At 38.3% G+C, this 17,470-nt stretch overlaps 1 protein-coding gene across 1 annotated transcript in view; it reads right to left on the bottom strand.

The window, feature by feature from the left end:
- The window catches only part of GRXCR1 (glutaredoxin and cysteine rich domain containing 1), a 42,604-nt gene that overhangs the window by 11,980 nt on the left and 13,154 nt on the right, over window positions 1-17,470 (bottom strand). The window lies entirely within an intron of this gene.

The following is a 17,470-nucleotide window of genomic DNA, read 5'->3' as shown; positions in this document are numbered from 1 at the left end:
TCTTCAAAGCTGCAATAATAACGTGAATGTAGGACTCCCCTGACCCCCTGATTTTAGAGATGTCTGATTCTCTTATAACAGTGACTCATGTTTATTTGCACAAACACAATCTGGTAGTTGTAGAATAATTTTAGTTAATTGAATTCTTTTAACTGTATCTTTTAACTGTATTCTGTTGCTTGAATAATCTTGCTTAGCATTGGCAGTTAAAGCTGCTGAAGCCCTGGGCCTCAACTGTTGTGAACTTCTGAACCCATCTTGAACTGTTGATGGATACCTGAAGGAAGGCCTTGAGACCAGTGTGAACTGGAAGATAAGGAGGCTACAGCTGTCAGAAGAAGCTGTAACTCAGCAGAAGCTGTAACTCTTGCAGATAAGATGTTTCAGGTCTCGCTTGGAAGACCAAGAATCCAATAAGAAAAACAGGATGCCAGACCACTAATTACCATTGGACCAAGAGGCGTGTGCAGAGCGCATGAACAGTGCGTGAAGAGCGGGTGCATAGGTTGTAAGGGTATAAATGTCCAGGGATTTCTTTGTTCTGGGTCCCTCCCTGGAGGTACCCAGCTTGAGCTGTCCTTACAGCCGTACTATTCAATTAAATTATTTATTTTCCTGGAAATTGGCGTCTGAGAGTCTGCTGCAGAAAATCTAGGGAAAAGAAATTTCTTTAACAGCATAGTACCCAGACGAAGTCTAAACTCATTAGCTCAAGTGCTGTTGACAGCCTCCTTTAAGCAAGGATGAGAGCCTAAGCTAAACTTCATCACGTCCATGAGCTGACACTAACTTGTAATACTTTTGGTCTTTCCACACTGAACTGGATTATGGCTGCAGAGAGGACAGATGTGTCTATAATTTTTAGTGAGAATCCACATCATATTACTCTAACAACATCCAACCAACAACAAAAAAGTACATTTTGTGTGTATTCAGTGCCCAAATCAAAGGCCACTGCAGTGAGTGGAGGCAGTTCCCTTGACTGTAATAAGTTTCATGCGGCAATTCAGGTTTGACTTTTTACCCACTTCTTCATATGTGAAAGTTTATGCTGCATCTTTCCTTCTGGGATTAAAACTATTAGTGAGGGTAAATACTACAGGGATTACTTCGTCCAAGAGAAAGTGGTACATTTTCAAAAAGCCTGAGAATCATTGCTCTAAACAAAGATATTATATTCAGATAAACAACTAAAATCCCAGCTTTTTAAAACGTATTAAGGCATTTCCAAGCTTTTCAAATTACTCATTATATTCAGCAAATGATCTTTAATTATTTCAGCAGTAATCCAGAAGTAAAACCACAAGTTAGAAAATAATAAGCAAAGATACCTGTAAGGCATTGTAGTAATCTATGGAAAATGAACCTTGATGGGTGAATAGATAATTTTTGAACTATGTCATGTAATAACTGTAAAGACAAAGTTGTAAAATTGGGTAGATGCCATTGCAGATTTTGCCAAATAATGAAGTCATGATTTATCTTACTATGTAAATGCAATAAAAAAAAAAAAAAGTCATGGCAAAAAGCATATTCTGCTTAGAAAGGTGTTTACCAGGTTCAATGTGGAGTCAGTAAAGAGTTCTCAGGAAAAACACTCGGGTTTTACAGATCACTTATAGAACATTGGAGGTGTAATTGCAAACATACGTAATTTATCAGTTATCTGTCTCTCTTTCTGGGAAGGAAGCATGTTGTGATAGGTCAGTATTTATTTCTCTTAGAATGGATGTTAGAAATTCAATTTTAGGAACAAATCTTATAAAAAGTGGGCTTTTTTTCAGCCTGTTTTCTAAGCTGAAAATCTGTTATACCGCTGCTGCAGCGTTGACTCTTCTCCAACGTATTTTCACACATTCCAAGAGAGAGGATTAGCCTGTCCTCTACTTAGAAGACAAGTACTCTACATAAACACTGACAAATATTTTAGTAACCATGCACGGGTTGCTGAAAGGAAAAGGAGTTCATCCTTTTTAGAAGTAACCAAAAGGAGTTCTTAAAATATTCCTTCAAAAGATAATTTCATATACTTGTCGTTTTCTCCTCTTTGGAGTGAAAATACATTTTGAAGTGGAAAACTACTCAACAGGATGGAAATTCTTGTTCCTTCTTAGCTCTAATCTCTAATGCTGTTTGTTCCCAGACACCAGCGGCTGGCAGCATAGATACAGACGATCATTATCTAGCGAAGCATCAGGACTGTGGTGTCCCTACAGCATACAAATAAGTAGCTGAAGACACGGAAAAATGGAAAGTTGTAAAGTGATCTGGAAAGATGTCAAGTGGAAGGTGTGTACGCAGAGTCACTTTTATGTTTATTCCTTTATTTTTTCCTAATGTGGTAGTGAAGAAATACCCTTGTTTGCCCTGCACAGAATTATCAAGGGCATTGACTAAATAATTCTTCAGGGAAATTTTAGTAAACACCTCATTTTCTGTGCTACAAACATGCAGAACTTGCCCTTGGCAGGACCTTATCATACCAGGGAGAATCCTTCCTGTCAGCTGTCTTGAACCACACTGGTAATTAAAAATAAGAGTCAAGAAAGTCTGAGAGATTTGCATATTTTTTCTTAATGAGAATGCATGATAATTCCTATTTCACTACCCAACTCGATGACTACAGCCTACAATATTTAGCGATCAGAATACGCTCTTGAAATAAATCAGAAGAATAATGTTTGAACACTGTGCTTTTCCTTCCTGCCTTGGAACTGTGGCAAAAACATAATAAATGACGAGCACTGTAAACAAATTTATAGGAAGACATTTAAGAAAATTAACTTTTACAATTTTGCGCAACAAACTCCAAATTAGAATCATCTCGTATAACTCGCAAATGCACATAAAATTTTAGATGAAGTTAAAGAGAAGGTAATTCTCTGGTTAATGGGCATGACAGAACTTTACTCAGGCTGTGGAAGTTGGACAGATGAACAAACCAAAAGATTTGGAGCAACTTACATTGACCACTTTCTCGCACTTCCTGTAAGTGGGATTCTCACTAAAACCTGAAACTTATAGAAATCATTTGGCCTGAGAAGGCAACTTTTGTGTCAGATTCAGAAAACCCCATGCGCATGGGCCAAGAGCATGCTTCAAATAAGGTGTCCATGTAGAAAGACTGCCAAGTAAGGGATTTATGGTTTCAGGAGGAAATAAAGTTGCTTTAGTAATGATCCTCTACATCATTTACAGGTTTTAGCTTAACAGCACAGTGCTATCATCTCTCAAAGGGTCCAAAGGCAGTGTCTGTTTTACTGCATCAGCCTGGAGAGCTTGCATTTTGCTTGGGAGCTTCAAGTAGGCAGCACCAGCAGCAGCATGACCTGCACCACTTCATGGAACAGACGCTACTCCCCATGACTTGGGAACAGCTGCCCTTTTTTTCTCAATCTAGAGAGGAAGAACAATTGTTGCACTAGTTCAATCCTGTTCATGGTTGAACACAAGAAAACCAAAAGGTCTTTCTAATTTTGTGCCTGACTCAGTCTTTTCCCAGATTTCTCTAGCAGGTGGATCGGGGCTTTCACAAATGAGGAGTTGTTAGTTATGCTTTGGTGTACACCTAGGGAAAATCTATCCCTCTGCCATCGCACTGGCATCCGTCCGACATGTTTGCAACTAAACGTAATCATTAACTGAGCGAGTCTCCTGCAAACAGCATGAGGGATGTCATCCCATGAAGCTAAATACATGGGCTTAGCATCAAGAGAGACCACAGAACAGAGGAAGAGCTTGCTGATGAAAAAGAGAAGGCTTAATAGAGCAAGCAGATGAGTAACAAAACAGAGGGATGCAGGGGACTGAAAAGGGGCTGAAAAGACAGAAATAACCAAAAGTAGATAATAAACCAAAACCCAAAATGTCAGGATACTGACAAAGGAAGAGTAGTGCAAACTAAATGTAGAGATAAAAACCTGGAAAATATGACAAAAAAGAGACAGATAGTAAAACAAAACAAAGTAAATGATAAAACAGAGAGAAGGTGACTGAAATATGACATCCTGAACCTTTTTTAAAAGAAATCTTAGTAGACAGTGTAAGTGTACAACAAGAAATATATTACAGATTACGTGACTCTCCCAAGTTGTTTCAATATTTTGGGGTATTTTTTTTTTAAACTTTGTATATTACTGGAGCTGCAGAAATATGAAATATTTGGGAATCAAATATGTGTTTGAGAATTTGCCTTTTCTGTATAACAGCTGCCATGACAATAATAACAGACTTCACAGTAGCTCTGAAAATACTGTATAACAGGCAGGTGTTTCCACAGTGTTTCTGAAAGCCAGTTAAATATGCATGTCATAAAACTCCCACGGACATCTCTGGGTTCAGACCTTCCCCACTGTATCTTATTCTTGGCTTCTGGACCCAGCTGTAACTGAAGTAGCAGCAAAAAGAGTCCATGTTTCTCGACTGGTCCCACAGCTACCCTGGCCATGACCAGTCCTCCCAGGCTGAGCAGATATCACTCACACTCTTATTTATGAGGGGAATTTATAGAATAAATTACTGAATAATAATACTAGATTATTTCTTCAGCATATTTGTCATGAATTGCTTTCCCAAGGCTATAGATTTTCTTTAATATCTTTTATGACACTTTTATGTTTGCTGACTTTGAGTGGCTCTTTACCTTTGGACCGAAACTCCTAACGTGGATACTTTTGCAGCACAGCTAAGAGCTGGCCAAATTCAAAGCAGAGGAACTGGTCCACGCCAATGCATTTCTACTTGGGGTGTAAGGACCACCGCTGGACCTTGGGGCATAAAGTGATTGCTCGTAAAACAGTGGTAACATTTTCTTTTTGAAAACATCTCTATTTGATCACGTCTGCAAGCAAGTAAACAGACAAGCCCAGCAGTAAGAGGAATATTCATGGTGTTAACCTCATTTTTATTTGGTTGCAAATAAAAGCTATGACAGCAACACTACTAAAGTAGTCATGGGATTATTTTTTTTTAATCTTCCCTCTGAATAGAAGGTATAAATGTGTGTTTTAACCTCGTTGATGTGGAAAGAATAGCTGTTTACATTCTTAACCATATATAATTTATTTCAGTGGTGGCAACATCCAAAATTTACACCTAGTTCTTTTAAAGTACTTATCTTTTTCCTATGCTTCTTTCCAATAATAAATGCAAAAAAAACCCTCCAAAACCTAGCTCTATTTTTTGCATTATATGAGCAGCTGTATTATAGCAAAAGCAGAATATTTTTCTGCTAAGATTAATGGGCTGGTATAATACTTTGGCAAAAGCTGAAAAGTTAATGCCAACCTTTATCACATATGAGATTTTTAAAGGTTTTTACTGTGTTTAGATACAACATTCAACTAATGTTATTCATGCAGTAGTGAATTGCTTCTGTGACCTAAATCAATGGCTGATATGCCCTTCTCCATCTCAGAATATCATCTTTCAACATCTCAGAGTGTGCTACTGAAATATGCACCCCTTGGCTTTGTAATTAGATACTACCAGACTGGCAGAAGTATCTGCTGTCCACTAAGTTGGCTGAGGCAGGAATCTAGAGCACATTACAAACCCTGCACCAGAGAGGCTTCAGTGAGTAAATGCAGCATTCATGATCTAAAGAAAATGTTAGGCAAGAGAAAATGTGTGTGTATATATATATGTATGTATGCATATATGTGCATACATATATATTTTTATGTATACTTCCTTATCTAGAAGCTTTAAACTAAGCTGCTCACTTCATAATAGATATTGCATAGCTTATAGCTTCAATTAGTATCAATAACTGAGTGGTAAGAAGAGTTATGTTCTAACACTAATTTTCTGACCACAATGTGTTTTGGACATTTTGTTTTTATTTTCCACTCAGAAACAGAAGGGAAGAAAACATCTACAACTTTCTTGTTGAAGAAGTTCTGCAGGAAAAAAAAATCAATTTAAACATTTCATTTCTGCAAGCTTGAAAAGCTTTTACTAGCTTTTGAGTTTTAAAAGGCTTTCAAAATGTATACTAAAAGCAAGGAATACTTTCTGAAAGATTATTTTAAAGTAAAAAGCTATCACCAAAATGTTTCAATTTTTTTCTACATGACACTTCACCAGAAGATACATGTTTTCCAAAATGTACAGCTTTTAATGAAAAGCATAATTTTCATTATGTCACTGTTCAGATGAAAATGTGCAACAGTCTTTGAATGAGCTGGCTGGAGATCAAAGGTCTGTGTTCTAGTGAAAACTATAATATTTGCCATCAAAACAACACCGAACAATGCTAAAGGAGTTGTGAACCAGTCCCTTCTGTCTGTTGTTGTTGGTTGCCTGCTTCAAATTAAAGGTTGAATAGCATTTTTCAGAAAGAATTGATTCACTGGCCCTAAGACCTCGTCCAACAGACGTCATCAACCAAAGCAAAACGTTTTTCTGTGGCAGGTAAGCTCTGTTTACGTGTACAAGAGGAACTGCAAGTGGTCCCCAGCTGTGGTGTGCGCTCTCAGTACAAAATCACATTCCCTTCCACTTCACTATTCGCTGTCCACCTCCCATGGGCTCTCACACAGAAAAGCATAGTGTGCACTTAAATTTAAATTTAAGCACTCTGTTAAATGCTTTATTACGTTAAGGCTGTAGTCCGGTCTGCATTGTCTGGGAAAATTTGGGAAATGTTTGGGAAAGTTCAGAACTTGAACTTTATTAAATTCAGAAAACTGTGCATTTTAGTTGAGCTCAGTAGAATACAGATTAAATTTCTGCAATAGTGCAAGTCATATGCTCAAGTCAAAGCATGTACTGACCTTCTCTTGAGTACATCGCTTACCAGTTTTGGTAATTACAAGAACAATAACTGTAGGACTTGGAGTCCATGACCCTGTGTCATTGGGACAATGAAGTGATATCACCAGTTATCATCCTTATAACTGTCAGCAAGTTGGGAAGGTCTATCAATACCAATTTACAAGTGAGGGCATCAATAACAAGGTAGCCAGAGAGTCTGGGACACTCCCAAATAGAGATACTAGTTTTACTTTCCCCAAGAAAGTGGTCAGGTCACTGTTTCTCTCAGCTTTTAAAATAGCACAAATACCTGTGTGCCTTCTGTCTGACTGTATTCTGGCACTCGCCTCCCCCACAAACAGCAGCCCTAGGAACATATTCATTTCCAAATGCTGTATAGGAGCGCAGGCTCCTCTGCCTGATTGTGTCCCAACACAAGGCATGAAGCATCTAATGTTTTCCCATTTCAGTTTCAACTCTGAGGAGCTGGTCACAGTTATAGAGAAGGGCTGTGATCCAGCAAGAACCTGAATTCTTTGATCTTCTAACTCCTGGGCAACTGTCGTCTCTCTTATCTACACACACACCACATACTGGTGATTGTAAAATAGCACAGTTTTACCTCCTTGAGGTTGGCATCCCCAAAATTGTTCAACAGCGGCAGTGTAAAACAGATATTATACCTGAGACTTTGGTATAGTATATTTATACCTGTCTGTAATTCATTTGTACTTTTCAGGCCACATATCAATTTGGAGGATGTCAGTGAACATAATAAAAATAATAATAATATTGCCTGTGATATTTATACTGTTATTTTCATCCTAAAATCACTTGACTAAATACTAAAAAACCCAAAAGGAGGGTTTTCCATCCTCTAACTCCATGTATATGTGTGTTGTGACCCTTTTTGTTCCTCAAATAATACAATATAACATCATACCTTTTTTCCTGCCACTGCAGGCTTTCCCACATACCTTCTGGCACAGACTGCTGTTCAGGGGATGTCAAAGTGTTTTCATTTCAAAGCAGAAAAAATACTTACAATACCACAGCAAGGGAGTGCAGTGCATGACCCTGCCTCTCCCTGCTCTTTGTAATGCTTCTGCTATCAGCAGGTTCAGAAGGTACAAAGACTACAACGGAGCTCACCTCCCAATGTCCTTATTATTGTTCATCCAGCACACACCCACACAACCAGGCTACAGCCTGCTCTCAGGTGACCCGAGCTCAGATAAGAGAACAGGTTATCTCCCTAGGGTTCATGGTCTCTGCTAGACCCTGATGCCTCTGCTTGAGTAGACTGTCTAAAGTCGAACTGCCTGCTACAGATGTGGCACTGACTCTGGGGGAAAAAAAACAGCTCCTGATCAACGAGGCACAGCAATGCTGTGGAAGTCAGCCAGGGCAAAATTTATTATGGTGTTCAAATTAGTTGAAAGAATATCCTTACCTGTCCATGCCTAACTGGATTTTATTTATCAGACGTTGGAAGGTCTATCAGTATTTTCTTATTAGTTTGTTTATGCCATTCTGCATATGATAGGAGTAAATGAAACCTTTGAAAATCAGAAGCAAAAGATAATCCTGTGAGTAATTCTAACCTAGTCTGCAATTCTCCCAGGAAGAAACAACACTGTGATAGAATGCTTGTTTCTCTCTTCTCTTTGCTTACTCCTTATTTCTCTTTCTTCATATTTACCAATTCAACATCTCCAAGAAACTCTTCCTAGAGAAAAAAGAGAGAGTCTCAGGAAGACCCTTGGACATGTTAGATAGGTTTGTAAGAAAGGAGAAGCATTTCTTTGTTGCGCAAGGACACTGCCCACAAAGACTGAAGGGGAAGAAACAAGAGCTACTGAAAATAGTTCTGTCCTCAGCAGTTTACATGAGGCCCTAGAAGCTGTTTGAAAAAGGAGCATCCAACAATCTCCTTTCACATCATCTAGTTCTTTGAACTATTCCCGTACTCAGCAGAAGAGGCCTGAAGCCAGACAAGTGTACCTAGACTGTCCTGTAACATCGATGAAGCTACTTGTGGTAGCATGGCACATGGGGCACAGGTTAAGACAGGTAAGAGCTGAGCTGTCTACACTAGTTGATTTCTGTCTTCTATACTTTACAGTCCTCATCCAATGAGTAGATCTCATCTTTCTTTTTCTTTCTGAAGGAAATATAGTGACTTAAAAGAAACGGTAGGTTATTTTTCATCCCTGCAGTATCTTATGCTGCATAGTCAGCACAGTAATGTCTTTTATAGTTGATAAAATGTAAGCATTCAGAGGATTAAAACACATCTCAGCAAAGTATTATCTCTCACATGCCTTTTTTTGGAGCAGCCAATTGCATCTATTCATGGATAATAATAGAAGAAATAATTACAGCAAGGAGTAATAATGGCCAAAATATTGTCCTGGAAACAACAGATATCACAAACTTGCCAAAATGTGGTTTTCCTTTTTCAATTTCCATGCAAAGCCCTCAAACGTAATCCTGGTTCATTGCGAAAAACCTTCAAACAACACACTTCTCATCAAATACTGTTTATGTATCTATTAACGTAACTGTCTAAAATGTTGCTTATAAGTGAAATATAATTACAATGGTAATTGACAACGCACTGTTACACTGTCCTTAAAATGCAATTGAAAAATCTTTCTCAGATAATCCAGTGATGGTAGTAAGAAACAGATCATGGAAATTTCTTACTTAATTGACTTTATTTCATTTTTTTCATTATTTAAAAACCCTTCATTGTTGCAGAGATCTCTGTGATTCAATTCGCTAGCATCCTTCTCCCCTTTCATCAGCCTTATAAAGACATCAAGAAAAATACAATGTTAGGAAGCACAAAGCAAATAGCAACAAAATATTAGAGCCAGACAAATGGTCCCACAGGTAATCTTTTTACAGTTGGCCTGTACAAACTTTGGACTGCCAATAACTTTGAAACTTCCACTACCAGTACAAAGAAAATCTTTATGACTCTGTCCATATCAGAAAAATCTGACACATAATTCAGGACAGTGCAACTTTCTTAACAGCAATAGCCAGAGAAACTAATTTCAGAAAACTTTCATCAACCAGCACAATCACCATGCAAAAGTAATATGCAATTATTTTTTAGGACAGATAGATAGATTCAGTTCTTTGCCATTTACAGTGGGAAACTCCCAGTGTAATTTTAAGGTAGCACTTAGGAAATACCTAAACCAATTTTTAGTGAGGCATATGATAACTTTCCCCTTCATTTGCAAAGTGTGCTGTGGGATCTTACACCAAAATAGACAGTTGAAACCTGATATACTATCTTTCAGCCTTATTATGATCTCACCTACAAAATGTGACTCTGGAGCCAAATATTTCCTGGACTAAGTAGCACTTAAAATCAGTATTTGTGTGTGGTCCCATTGCTTTAGTTTCTTTGAGTATATCAATCATTATAAGCCATGCAAAGCATTACTCTAGGATGATTATTTTATATCAATTAATTTCACTAATGATACAGAGACATTTGGAGTTTTTTAGCCAGTTCAAACTGATAACCAAGATTCAGCCCTGTAAAAGTAAACATGATGAAGGGAATGCTCTGCCATTCACAAGACGTTCACTGTATAAAGTGAATGAAACGGCAATATTTCCTAGAATACACTATGTAAAGGGAAAATATCTGTCACTAAGAAGGTTGACCAGAAGTAAATTTAATAGAGTGATTTTCTAGCTCTTGGACTACAATTCCTTGAGCACACATCAGTGACAATTCACCCATATAAAGTTCCATGGGAGTTTCTAGGTGTATGCATTTTACCAAATACAGCGTTTGCTTGTCAGATGAGCAAAGTGGCCTCAAACCACAGGGACAGTACACTTGCTTTTTCTGATATTGATCTTCATCTTCACTGAGAGCTTGATTGCTTCTCAGCCTTCAGTGGCAGGGCCACAGCACAATCCAGCCTTGTTCTTTCATCTGTTGCTTCAATAACTGTAATGTCAGCTCTGAAACAAACTGATCGGGAAAAAGGAGAATAAAGAAAGTTAAAAATTGCTCTGATGCTGTTCATCAAACAGCCTGTTCATCTATTACCCTCCTCTTCCTTCATCAACTCATTTCAGAGCAACAAGACTTCCTGTACAAAAGGAAAGGTACTGGGATTACTTTACTTACAAATACTTACAGTATTTGCAAAATGGCTCTTCTGAGACAATGAACAACACTAACCTATAAGACTTTTTCTCTCCAGCAAAACAAACTCAGTTTTTCAGTGGGGAAATGCTGCTGTTTCTGATAAGTAGTTATCACTTCTCATAGCTGTTTTACAGTATATTTAATATGAACACACTTAATACCTACCTTAACCTATACAGAACACATCATGTAAACTTCAGCCAGCATCTGTCCTAACAATGAATTTTCTTTGGCAATGGGTTATTCTATATTTCTCCTCTGTGCCTACTCTTGTGTTGAAAGACTGGTTGTAGCGTGCTGTAACCTGGCATCCAGCCAGGGAAACAATTGTTTTCTACAGGTGCAGTGTTAGTAGGAGAGTTACAAGCTAGTTTTAATAATGTTTGATTATCTGCTATGTTTGATAAATGGCTTTCAGCTGAACAATCTGAGTGGCGAAAGAAATTTATCTTTGTTTGATGTAATCTCTGGATCAGGAAATTGAAATCTATACTTCTGCAAAATTGTGTTACAGTGTTACAGGATGTATAAGCTCTCTGATTTGCTTTTTGGGTCTTTGCATAAAACAAATGCTAATTAGAAATGCTTATTAAATTTTAATACTACTTCGTAAGAAGTAGGCTGTGCCAGTCAGATACAGACGAGGAGCTAAATTCAGGAAAATTAAATGGCAAAAACTGCAAAAATTTTGCAAAACGTCAAATTCCCTTCTGGTAAAGACTGAAGTTCTGGTGGAAAATTGTGCTAGAGTTTATTCTTCTGGCTTCAACAAAGCTAGGAAGAAAATTCACCATAGATGTGGTTAAAATGTAGGTATTTTTAAGTTGTAATCAAAAGAATGAACAAAAGGATTATTCTTAATGTTGGTCACCAATAGGTGTTGTTGCAGTGCAGCGTAAGAAACAACCTATGTCCTCCCGTTCATCTGGCTTTGCCAAACCTTCTGAATTCAAGCTATAATTGAAAACTCATGTTTCCCTAGTACTTTTTTCTTTCTCTTTGCTTCAGAGAACTGACCATATTGCAGACTAAGCTTTCCTTTCCCTGCAGCAAGCCTGATTGCTCTTCATCTCTCTTCCAGGTCGAAGTCATCTCTCAGGACTTTAACACCCAGTTTTCCCCAGGCCTCTAGGAGAGATTTGTACTTCCTCCAACACTGCCAGCATGCAGAAGCCTTTCTTCTTCTACCTCTCTCTTTCTGCTTATTCTTTCAAGACAAAGTACTTCACTGCCACACTTGACATTTCTGGCAGCTATTGAGGGACTGATTTAAGTGCAGCCCTTATCTTTTCATAAGATTTATGTAAGGTCAAAATTACAAGCCTGTGCTGCAGGCAGGGTGCAAGAATGGCTGGGAGCTGGAGATTTCCATGGTGCCAGCTCAGAAGTAGCTGGTGCCTCCTTATTGTGTTTCAGTAGGGCTGAGCATATAATGAATCAACCAAAACAGGACAGAAACCCACCAAAGGACTTGCACCACTAAGCAGATAGACATCCCCAAATCAAACCTAAGAGCATTTGTGGTGATCAGAGTTTCCAGGTTTCTGGATGCATCCTACTTGCTGAAAGTGTCACACATATCCTTTCATATGAAGATCATTGCCATGCATTGCCATGGAGCACATATAATGCCACCATTTCAGATGAACTCTGCCTTTCTGGTGCAAACTAGTGCCACAAGCTAGGCCAGGAAGAGACTGAGCTAAAACCTTCAAAGCTTTGTGGTGGTTGCAGTTTATGCCTGAAATGTGATGAATTCAAAACATCGCTTCCCTCTCTAGTAGGTTTGTTGAGGAATTCTGTGAATTCAAGCAAACGCATTTACATTTATCTTAACACTGAAAATACAGGGTACTTAAAACCATTGCAGAACATCCCCACAGCCATCACACCAGGTTTTCAGGCTCCCAAACGACGTTCAAAAAACACTGACAATCACAGATCTTCCATTTCCCTCCAAGATACCTCTATGAATCCAGATAGCATGAAGCTTTCTCCAGCATCCCATGGATAAACTCCATTTTTCTCCACAAGTATTTGATTTATCTCCTGAATTCCCTCTACAATATCAGTGTTCCTACTTTATTCCACTCAAACCTATCCCATATATTCATAGTCAGACCTTGCATAACTACCACCTGAGATTTTCTGCAAACTATTTACTCTGTTTCAGTTTCTACAAACTGGCCAGTCTCATTTGCCCTGATCTTGGTTTCCACTAGTTCTTCTGGCTCTTGGTTAGCTTCATCTTTCAAATACCTCTACAGAATAACTTGACAAGGAAGCTACATAATTTCATCCTATCAACTTTACTCAGAGAGGTTTCTCCAAAGACACTTGTTACCTTTACCATCTCAGAGAATAAAAGGACCTTTGCTTCCCCCACCAATAACCTCTTGCATTTTAGCCATTTACTCCCAGTATCCACTCATCATAGTTTTCTGTCTCACCTCCTACATTGCTTGATGTAAGTTGAATTCCTTTAAAAATCATCAGATACAAAGTGTTTCCTAAAGTATTGAGGTATTTGACTATGTGTAAATAATTTGCGCTACAATTCACACCTGTAGTAAGGGGAAGAACGGGGGGGCGCGCTTGCAGGTGCTGGGCGACGGTCCGGAGTAAACTACACATCTCAATGTGAGTATGGAAGCTTCTCGTTTATTCGCAAAGCATGCCGCGATTATATAGGCGGTAACCTGAGTACATGCTAATCACGCGCCCCGATCGCACTTGTGATTGGTCTATGGATTTACATACTCAGAGCTCTGGACTTAACTCTTGCATAGCTCAAAGCCTGGGTTGCTCAGACTGCTCAGTGGCACAAGATCGTGCCCCTTCTCATTTAACCAAACCTCTACACACACCCAGTCCACAGAAAACATGCTAGCTATGAAGCATGGTGGCATATCAGTGGTCAAACTGAAACTTCCCATTTCTGCAAGAATATTGTTTCTGGCAGATACGACTTATGTTGTGACAGGCTTGAATATAGTTGTGGTGTCTACAAAAATGTACAACATTATGTTGCTGCATGAAACGTGTGACCATTTGGAGGTCTTTTAATTTAGGTCTAAATTTTGGCCTGAACTTTCATTGCATATTAGACTCATTTTGGCTCCAGTAGCATGTCTGATCTATGCAAAACTAAGCAGACATAGCTTTTAAATTATCCCAGTGAGGGTTTATGATTGTGTTATATCAACGAGAAAGAAAAGGAAAAGAGCCGTTTGCTGTTTGCAGCTGTTTACCTGGAGACAGTTTTCTGAAAACTCTGCTCACAGAACAGCAGCATAACTGTTCCTGCAATATGCCTTTGACATAAGATACAGGCATTTTTAGATGTCTGGAAAATAGGGAAGTCAAACAAAATGTGGAAATAAAAATGGTAGATTCACAATTCCTACCAATTTTCTGGGTCTACTAACAGACAACATGAAGTTAGAGAACAGGCAAAGTGGAAGGTCACTGTTACTACTCCAAAGTACCTTGCAAACAAAAACTAATTATCGCAAGAGAGGAAAAAAAAAGTCTACTGCATGTCACCTAAAGAAATGCTGCCATCAGTAAATTAAAAATATATGGCTTGAGCTGCATAGCATCTGTCTGCCTAAAGCTATGTCTGTAAATAGTGTGGAAAAACAGAGAACTGAAACAATGGATCACAGATGGGTCATGAAAAGAATGTTAATATTAATTACACAAATCTAAATAATGTGCAAGCCCAGGAAATCTGAGAATAAGCCTCTATTCTTAGAAGATTTGTCCTAGATTACATTTAATTTCCTTGCTTAACAGTTATGAGTTACTACTTGGTGATAAAAGTTACATGTAGGAGCATGGAAAATAATTATTATTTAACATTTATTCAGTGTTTATTTCACCTCTATCTCTTTATCACTAGCAACAGGGAGAAACAGGCTGAGTAAAATGAGAATTGGACTTCAATAAAATGGAACTTCTTCTCAAGTTTAAAAAACATTGTTCAATTTTTTCACTCATTTTTTCTGGACCTTTTTGTTTTCTGGTTCTAGTCAAAACAAGAAGAAGGACTGGAAATAAAAGAAAAGAGGATATAGGTCAACTTGAAGAGTTCAGCTAGCACCTAATGTTTGATCACCTGCCCAAAAAGGACTTCTAAACATATCTAGACTAACCTGTATTTGGTTGCATGTATGAAATACTTGAGTAAATGACTAGTTATTTTTCTTGCATAGTTATTTTTCTTACTGTTTCTTCACATTTTAAGGTACTTCAGGGCTTGCTTTTTAGTAATATGGGTAAGATTTTTCAAATGTGTTTAATTGTCTTGAGTGGGAATGTTTTGTCCTGCTACTTACTCAGATTTTGGTGATAATTCTGCCATTTACTTATGTACCATTTCCCATGATGTCACGCTGAATTATAAACGAAAAAACACAACAGATTTGTCTTAAACAGTACCTTCAGTTGTCAGGCCCGAATCCTATTTTCTTTTGTCATAAGCAGTTTTTGCTTTTGTTTTTTATTTATCACACTGTTCAAGATGTTTGAATCTTGAGTTGCCTGTCCAGAGAGGAACATTGGGCAGCTTGCTTCCTATTTGAGAATGTTCTGTAAGTAAGGATGGCTTTAGGCAGAAGTGAACTAGAGCAGGACTTGCTGAGGGCTGGCAGATAAAGATGAAGGTGTTTGATATCACAGATCATGTGGGAAAGTCAGCAAACAGCATGGCTATGAGTGAGTCCTGGTTTCAGCACGCTGGCCCCATCTGTCTGTAACCACTGCTGCTTCACTCAATAGAACATTTCATACTGCAGAGGAACAGAGTTGTGTTGATCAACAGCAAATGGCTGTCATGAAATTTACTATGTCTAGTCTGGGCCATTTCTTTTTAACTTGGCAGCAGCTTTGGAAAACCCTGTTTATTGTTCTCTGTCAGGAAGATGAAGTTTGGAAAAAAAAAAAAAAAGGTTGCTATCCCTTCCCTGTTTCTCTTTTCTCCTCTCTTTCACCAGTCCCTTACTCATAGTTTCTAAAATATTCCCTGTGTATCCTTAGACTGCTAGAGAGACTGATAGATGCTAATAACATAATAATAACACTACATACATACATACATGGATCTCTGACTGAGTCATTTTACATTTAAACATAGGCAGGTGCAGTTTACTCATACAGTGATCACCTTTATAGTTCCCAAATGTCAATTATAGTTTGGTTAATTAAAAGGCATCAGTGATCTATGAAAATGAATTCTAGTCTGTTGAGCTTCTTACAAATGTGATTCATCATATTTCTGACTGGAGAATAAAATGGCTAGCTGGTGAGATCCTGCTCGTGATATTATATGGCTCTTCCTTCTTTGCCAGGCTATGCTTTGTGTGGTGAATGCATCTGTTTTCCTAAGACTTACATTCAATATACCAGAATATCATAGGAAACAGCACAAAAATCCGTAACTTCTTTCTTACTTCCACCGGTGCAGTAACAGGTGATTTTTCTAGTGTTAAAGACAACCAGTAAGGAAAAACTGGTATTCAGGAAGGCTCTTATCATTTAGACTTAGCTCAGTTGAAAATTTACTGCATTTTCATTGGCAGGTGGTTCAGCCTTTCATCACGGATTAATTACAACCTAGGGTCAGTCTGTCTTATACAACAGAACTACTCCTGCTCACTCAAAAAACAACTGAAGAAGGTAGTAGCATAAATGGAATAAGATGCCACTCTGAACAGCAATCAGTAGCAGAGAAAATTCAAAATTGTGATCCACTTTTCACAATTTACCTTCTTAAGCAATAAAATTGGAGGAAAGAACTAAAGGAAGTCTGGTTTTGATTTGAGATACACCCCGGAGTTTTCATGTTTGGCAGATAACAAGCTTTCTGTCAAAAGTTATCTGATCTTTTACTGCATTCCTGTGAATAGAAGCTGGAATGGGATGTACTGAGATCCTGAAACTTCCAAGGAGTGTTGAACAAAACTGGGAAACCAGCACCCTCCCAGTATCACAGAATCACAGAATCACAGAATGGTTAGGGTTGGAAGGGATCTCTGGAGATCATCTAGTCCAACCCTCTGCTTCACCTAGAGCATGTTGCACAGGATCATATCCAGGTGGGTTTTGAGTATCTCTGCAATCTCCCTGGGCATCCTGTTCCAGTGCTCTGTTACCCTCAAAGTAAAGAACTTTTTCCTCATATTGTGATGAACTTCCCATGTTTCAGTTTGTGCCCATTGGCCCTTGTCCTGTTGCTGGGCACCACTGAGAAGAGTCTGGCCCCATCCTCTTGAGACCCATCCCTAAGGTATTTGTAAGTATTTATGAGATCCCCTCTCCATCTTCTCCAGGCTAAACAGACACAGCTCTCTCAGCCTCTCCTCGTAAGAAAGATGCTTCAGTCCAGTATGCTTAGTTTTCATTTCCAAACAACAGGCAAATGATGTACTTTTTCTTTCCTGCCTCTCTATATGATTTTAATTCTACCTGAAAACATTATTCATCTGGGCCGAGATAATAAAAACAAGGTACTCCATAAAAAGTTGA

The sequence above is a fragment of the Nyctibius grandis genome, chromosome 6, assembly GCF_013368605.1.
Source record: "Nyctibius grandis isolate bNycGra1 chromosome 6, bNycGra1.pri, whole genome shotgun sequence".
Lineage (NCBI taxonomy): Eukaryota > Metazoa > Chordata > Aves > Nyctibiiformes > Nyctibiidae > Nyctibius > Nyctibius grandis.
This window is presented reverse-complemented; position numbering and strand designations above follow the sequence as displayed.